Source organism: Asparagus officinalis, chromosome 8 (assembly GCF_001876935.1).
Source record: "Asparagus officinalis chromosome 8, Aspof.V1, whole genome shotgun sequence".
In the NCBI taxonomy this organism is placed as follows: domain Eukaryota; kingdom Viridiplantae; phylum Streptophyta; class Magnoliopsida; order Asparagales; family Asparagaceae; genus Asparagus; species Asparagus officinalis.
The window spans coordinates 98,961,860-98,969,908 of NC_033801.1; the positions used below are offsets into that span (position 1 = coordinate 98,961,860).

The following is an 8,049-nucleotide window of genomic DNA, read 5'->3' on the forward strand; positions in this document are numbered from 1 at the left end:
AAAAAGCATATACCTAAGAATATGCTTTGGGGAGGCTGCATTTTGCAGCCTCCCCATTGGAGTTGCTCTGATAGCGATCATTTGCAAACTTATAATCTCACCTTCTTTTTTGTTAATTGCAGCGGCTAAGGTCAGAAACAAGTTTGGAAATTGCGGAGTATCGGCGAGCGCGATGGGTTCCAATGTCTCTGTTGTGTTGCGGCACCGGCTATGGAGGCATCAGAGATTGTAGCTAGCCAAAGAAAGTGAGTCACTTGATTTACTTTTTTTAGAGTTTTGTTCAATTGGTGGAATGATGTGACTGCAAATTTGCAATGTAGCTTTTGGATTTTGCTTGGAATTAGCTTTGTCTCCTGCTTGGGATTTTAAGGAAGATATAATTTCAATGCTTGAAAGAGTCTGCTGAGCAAATTGTCTAAAGTTATACTTAAAATTTACTTTAAGTAAAATGTTATGATTATCACTTCAAAGTATGATAATATACAAATCACCCTACCAAACAAGAGGTAGAATTTGTAACTATTCTACCGTAGCCAGTGGTAGTTGTGCTACTTAAGCACGAATTTTGAGTTTTATAAAATAATAAATTGATTGAAGGTATTTTTCAAGTTTCATGTCACATTTGTCATATATTAACAAAAGTTCCAACGCAAATAAACTTTCCTCCCCTCCTCCCTCCCTCCAATTGTGGACGTGTGTGCTATTGTTCTAATGACACTATACAGAGTTTAAAGTTTGTTGCAAAGTTTAAAGCTTATTTCAAAAAAATGCTCTCAGCTCAGTTTAATATCATATTATACTTGCTTAGAGTGTATTTTATACTTTGTTTACAGGTTGACATAGTTTTAAGATATTTGGTCTGTTCCCAGTTTCTATTTTTAGTTTCTTATTCCTAATATAAGATGACTTCTCACTCAAAATTTAATTTACAGAAAAAGAGTTGTTTCTGAAGTACAACCTACTGGATCCGTACACCTTGGAAACTATCTTGGCGCCATTAAGAATTGGATCTCACTTCAGGTTCGTTTGCTTCCTATGTTTATGTCATATTTGATTAATGATTAACTAAAGGCAAAATGAACATATATGACATGACTGCTTCATCATTTTGAAAATCAGAGGTGTCATAATCAGTAGATTGTTATGTAAAATTATTCAATACTCTGTAGAGCTTGTATGCGTGCTTGCTTGCGTGCGTGCATGTGCATGCGTGCATGTGATTTGTATTGGTACCTTTACTAGCTTTCTATCTATTTCGTGCCTGCATACCCATGTGTTAATTTTGTTATTTTATTTATTATAGTAGAATGTTTCCTTCTGACTGACTTGATGACCTTGAATTGCTACTTCTTTGTAGGATACTTATGAAACACTTCATTGTAGATTTACATGCGGTAGGGCATTTTTAAGATTTCAACCTCTTTTCCTTGCTTCTTATCAACAATTATGGATTGTATGATATTTCTTGTTTAATCTCGTCAATCGTATTTGACATCTCCATTTCCCCCCCTTTGTATATAGATTACTCTACAATATGATGCTGTGGAACTGTCTAAAGTAACCAGGAGCACTGCAACAATTTATCTTGCTTGTGGTGTCGACATAGCCAAGGTACGAACCCACAAGTTTCTCTTTTCGTGCTGCATTATGCCTTTTAGTTGGTAATGTCATCATTTGCTGTAAGGTATGAGACTAATTTCTGTCATCATTTGCAGGCTTCTATGTTTGTGCAGTCTCATGTTCGTGCCCATGTAGAGTTGATGTGGCTACTTAGTTCTGTCACACCACTTGGTTGGCTAAACAAAATGATCCAGTTTGAAGAAAAATCACGCAAGACGGTGTGTCACTGGCGTATGATATCCTCATCACCATTATTATTTTTTCTTTAACTTCCTTGTTCATCTATTGAACAAGGAATTTAATATTGTCTTTTATGTTAATTTTGTTATAGGGTGACGAAAATGTTGGAGTTGCACTTCTGACCTATCCTGTTCTAATGGCTTCTGATATTCTTTTATATCAGGTGATTGAGCTTTTATGTTCATATTGAATTGAGCTCCATACCCAAATATTGTTGAACTCTGCAAAGTTCTTCTCTTGGTTTAGTATGGATAAGATATTATGTTTTCTCAGTAAAAATCTACATGGAACCTCCTTATGATTAATCTTTTGTATGCATATGCAGTCCGATCTAGTACCAGTGGGTGAGGATCAGAGACAACATCTGGAACTGACTCGTGAACTGGCTGAGCGAGTAAATTACTTGTTTGGGGGAAAGAAATTGAAAAAATGAGCGGGTTGGATGTCTTTCCTATTACATTCTGAAAAATAAAATATGATAATTCAACAATTAGTCTATGTCTTGTGCCACGATTCTAATAGTCATCATTCTATTTTCAGGAGAGGTGGTACACTTTTCAAGGTGCATGTGTTCCCCCTCAACTTGGATAAAGTTGCAAGCTTTGAATCAAAACTTTTCCTCATCATGCTCAATTTTAACATGTAGGTTCCTGAGGCTCTTGTTCCACCTGCGGGGGCTCGAGTGATGTTCATCATGCTCAATTTTAACATGTAGGTTCCTGAGGCTCTTGTTCCACCTGCGGGGGCTCGAGTGATGTCCCTTACAGATGGCCTTTCAAAGGTATTAGGGGTTTGCCTTTTTTTACCCTTTACAAGTGAGAAAAGAGAGAACATGGAGTTTATGCTGCTTCCAAGTTATGGAGCATTATTTTGTCAATTAATTGGTCATCATGCTACTTCCAAGTTTTACTTGCTCATTTTCCAAAGTAGCCAAAATGTGTCTCCCGGGATCACAGGCATCTTCGCTACCATGTCCTATGTAAACAACCTTGGGTGCATGACACAGTGCTGTAACCATCTTGATATGCCGCAAAACTTATGTTAGCATATACATCAAGGAGCATTACTCTTGTTGATGATTTACTTCTTCTTGAAGCTTCCTGCCATTTCTAGTTTCCATTCTTAACTTTTTTCGGTCGGGTGAATTGTTTTCACATGAGTTATTTGTTTGCATTCTTGACATTTCTTGAGTTCCATGTCATTGTTTTGACACCTAAAATCTTAAATTTATGTTTTTCCAAAATTTTCAATCTACAGCTTGGAATTTGACAATCCAGAAAGGCCTGAATGCAACAACCTTCTTGCTATATACCAACTTGTTACTGGAAAAACTAAAGAGGTACGCTTGTTTTGTGGAGATCAGGCCTGAATGCATATACCAACTTGATTTTCTTGGTTGTAGAATGCATTTGTTTTGTGGGACACATGGTTTTCCGTTAGATTTGACACAGGTAATATGCATCCTTACCTGACTAGTATTAAGAGCTTGTTCTTCTAATATATCTTAGTTTAGTTAAACAATTGTGTGTAACTCAATGCAGTTATTTTTTTTTTCTTTGATGATTTCAGTTACCTGATAAGTTTCCGGATGAAGCGAGACTACTTGTTGTGGATCCACTACAACAAATTGCACTCATTTAGACAGGTATCATGGTTTTTGTGTTAATATTATCATAAGTGTAAAGTTTGATATAAATATTGTTGTTTTGAGGATATCATTTTGTCATTATCTGTCTTGATATTTTTCTTATGCAATCTTTCAGCATAAATATCTTACTCATCAATACATAAATAAAAAGTATATATTAGAGCATTCCTGAGCACACTTTTTTGTGTTTGATTTTAACTTTTTATTTGCCTTACTGAGTACATTTCTTTCCATTGTAGCTACACAACAGAAGATGGAGATGGATGGTGAAGGTGGGAAGAAGAAGCCAGAGACGTGACGAAGGAAAAGCTTGTAACGTTGATAAGATATGGGTTCTCTGTAGTCTTTATTGTTCAAGTCTACTTAATCATGATTGTTGGATTTGTTAATAAAATATGTGTCAAACACTTGTTATTTGTTTAATAGAATTATGTTTAAATTATTTACTAATGTTATTATTTGTTTCATTTTAGCTGTTAATATGCAACTTGTTTGGAGTATAATTTGATGTTTGGTTTCTTTGTTGATGTGAATGAGAGCAAATTTGTTGTGGATGTTTAGGTTCAGCGTAGTTGACAGAAAAGATATTACTTTTGGCGATGCAAATTAGTATCAATAAAAATATACTTTTTATCGACTAAAAATTATACTTTTGCCAACGCTATATTGCGTCGCCAAAAATAATATCATTTAGCGATGCTATTTTGCGTCGCCAAAGGTATAGTTTTTAGCGACGTTTTATTCTGTGTCGCTAAAAGCTACACTTTTGCCGACGCTAACTCGCGTCGCCAAAAGTATAGTTTTTAGCGACGAACAATTTTGCGTCTCTAAAAGCTATACTTTTGCCGACGCATAGCTTTTGCCGACGCTGCATGCGTTGCCAAAAGTACACTTTTGCCGACACAAAATATTATGCATCGCTAAAAGATATACTTTTCCCGACGCATGACGCGTCGCCAAAAGTATACTTTTGGCGACGCAGTGTATTTGCGTCGCCAAATACTTTCCTTGACGCACTTTTGGCGACGCGTTAGCGACGCTGCATTTTGCGTCGGGAAAGGTTTTTCCCGACGTTTTTTAAACTTTTGCTGACGTTTTTGTTTCTTCGACAATGTTGTATTTTGTTGTAGTGTGTTACCAACTTATTTACAACTTTTTACAATTAGATAACATGTAGTTAGCTTAGCATTAGCTTTAGATCTGATAGTCTAATCTGATTGGAGTAAGATCGACAAAGGATAACATTTTATTTTCTGAGACGGTTGGTAATCAAGCTGAGTTTCAATGATTTTTTTACTTGCAGTAAGTTTGGGCTTAAAATACTTAACCTAATAAGCAGGAAAAGTTATTGGTCTCTAACGATGTACAATCTAAGTTAAAAACAAAAATTAAAAACCAAAAACCTAACTCTACACCTGTTGCAAAGTCGTGATAGTATTATCATAGGCGTATAATGATGCTCACTGTTGCAAACTCATTTATTTTTTGTTTCAATTTATTTATTTATTTACTTTTAGTTTCTTGAACATATAAGTAGAACTTTATAATGATTTTGCAATATATGATTCCTCAAATAAATAAATAAATAAATAAAAGAAGAGACAACCGCATGGACCTCATGAGACCTCATGAATGCGAACACCTAACTAAAATGGGCATGGCACGGGCAGTGCTCATCAAACCCTACTGTCTAGCCTAGTACAGATTTACATTTTCAAGTATGTGACCATTTCTAGATTGGGCTGGAGGATTAAGGCCCAGGCATAGTATAATATTTTTAGGGCTTTTATCTATTGGTTTCGTAGATCTTTATATTTTCAAATTATCCCCTCAAGTCTTTAAATTACTACATAGTCCCTGAAATATTATAAATTATTTGAAATTAGTACTCCTGTCGGTATTCCTTTCTAATTTTTAACCACAATTGGATTAGAGATTATCATAGAAGATTATATCCCTATACCCTCTCTAATTTTATTTCTATCTCCTCCGTCACTCGCTTATTGCTACTTTGGTGGTGGTGATTATAAGTAGCTTGGTGTTGTTGTTTTTTAGGCTAAAAAGGGTTTTAGAACGTAGGCTTTTATGGGAGGGAGCTCCTTGCTTTCTGTTGGAAAAAGGGGTGTAGACCCAAACCTCGACGGCGACCCCACGATTCAGGTGAGCTCGAGATTGACGTCGCGGATTTTAGGCGAGCTCTAGCTCGTGATCTTCAGGCGAGGTCCAGTCGGCGAGCTCAAGACCTTCACGCGAGGACGAGTCAACGACTAGGGTAGGCGAGCTCGTGGCGAGCTCGAGCGAAGGCCCTACAGGCAAGAGCGAGGCTCTAGAGGAGAGGTTGACGCGAGGCACAAGCGAGCTCAAGTTGGATCTGGAACAGGCAAGGTCAGGGCTCTCATGCAGGCGAGCTTTGAGCGCAGCTGTCGACAGGCTATCGACAGCCGGGCTAGGGTTTTCCTATTTAAGGGAAACCCAGAGCCACCCCCTTCGTGACTTCTCTCTCTCTCTCTCTCTCCCTCAAGATCGATTTCAGTCGGCGGAGATTTTCTCCCTCTTCCTCTCTCTGCTCTCTTTCTTCCTGCAGCGCTCAAGATTTGAGGGGAGGATTTAAGATGTGGGTGAGGTTAAGAATTAAAGAGGTTGAGAAATTAAGAAAGGGGATTTAAGAGAGAGAGGGTTCCTGTATTGATTTGAGAAGAGATTTTACAAGTTGTAAAATCTCACGCCTTGAAAGAAGAACATATAGTTTTTCTGTTACTTCTCTTTTGAGAGATCTCAAGTTTGAGATCTGCTCTTTTGCAATCTTGTAATCTTCTTTAATATAAAGAAAATTATTTGTGTGGCTTTCGAGGACGTAGGCAAGTTGTTGAACCTCGTTAAAACTCGGTGTTCTTTTTTTTTGTAATTTTTATTTGCGGTGATTTCTTCTTTCTATTGTCTTAACACAAGATCCGGTAGGGCAAATTCCGCACGAAGGTTCGTATTTGACAAGTGGCCGAGTAGCTTGAATTCCCCAACAACTGGTATCAAAGCCATTGTTCAGATCTATGTGTGTAAGAAATGGCAGAAGAAGGCAAATCTAAAATTAAAAAGTTTGATGGGTCAGGCTTTACCTACTAGAAGTTACAGATGGAAGACTATCTGTACCAGAAGGATCTTTGCCGTCCGCTGATGGGTAAAGCAAAAGGACATAAGAAAGAGGAATCTGACGAGGACTGGGAAATATTGGGTCGAAAAGGCCTAGGGGCAGGTCCGATTGACCCTCGCAAAATCTGTAGCACACAATATATTAAAGGAGAAGATGATAGTGGGGCTTATAGAAGCACTCTCAATAATGTACAAGCAACCGTCAGCTATAAATAAGGTGCATCTCGTCAAAATGCTATTCAACCTCAAGATGGCAGAAGGATGTTTCTTCACGATGCATCTCAGCGAGTTCGACACAATTATTGATCAACTCATCTCAGTCGATATCACGTTTGATGACGAAGTGCAGGTCCTATTGATACTATCACAGTTGTCGGATAGTTGGGCAAGTTGCGTGATCGCAATCAGTAACTCGGCGGGGAAGGAGAAGTTAAAGCTGAACGAGGTGGTAGCTATAATTCTATCCGAGGAAGTTAGAAGACAATCAAATGAATTAAAAGGTTCAGGTTCCTGTTCTATCAACATGACAACACCAACGTCTTCTTCACAATACAATCTCTATAGGTTCTGCTGTCTGTATCTCGTTATGTGCACGCTGAAGTTATGTATCAACCCCACTATGTTTCTTGTATTACCAACTTATTTACAACTTTTTACAATTAGATAACATGTAGTTAGCTTAGCATTAGCTTTAGATCTGATAGTCTAATCTGATTGGAGTAAGATCGACAAAGGATATTATTTTATTTTCTGAGACGGTTGGTAATCAAGCTGAGTTTCAATGATTTTTTTACTTGCAGTAAGTTTGGGCTTAAAATACTTAACCCAATAAGCTGGAAAAGTTATTGGTCTCTAACGATGTCCAAACTAAGTTAAAAACAAAAATTAAAAACCAAAAATCTAACTCTACGCCTGTTGCAAAGTCGTGACAGTATTATCATAGGCGTATAATGATGCCCACTGTTGCAAACTCATTTATTTTTTGTTTCAATTTATTTATTTATTTACTTTTAGTTTCTTGAACATATAAGTAGAACTTTATAATGATTTTCTAATATATGATTCTCCAAATAAATAAACAAATAAATAAAAACAAGAAGAGACAACCACATGAACCTCATGAACGCGAACACCTAACTAAAATGGGCACGACACGGGCAGTGCGCTCATCAAACCTTACTGTCCAGCCCAGTACAGATTTATATTTTTAAGTATGTGACCATTTTTAGATTGGGCTGGAGAATTAAGGCCCAGGCATAATATTATATTTTTAGGGTTTTTATCTATTGGTTTTGTAGATCTTTATATTTTCAAATTATCCCTTCAAGTCTTTAAATTACTACTTAGTCCCCGAAATATTCTAAATTATTTGAAATTAGTACTCCTATCGGTAT

General features: G+C 37.0%; 1 pseudogene; it reads left to right on the forward strand.

The window, feature by feature from the left end:
- On the forward strand, positions 27–3,191 carry LOC109822935 (annotated as a pseudogene).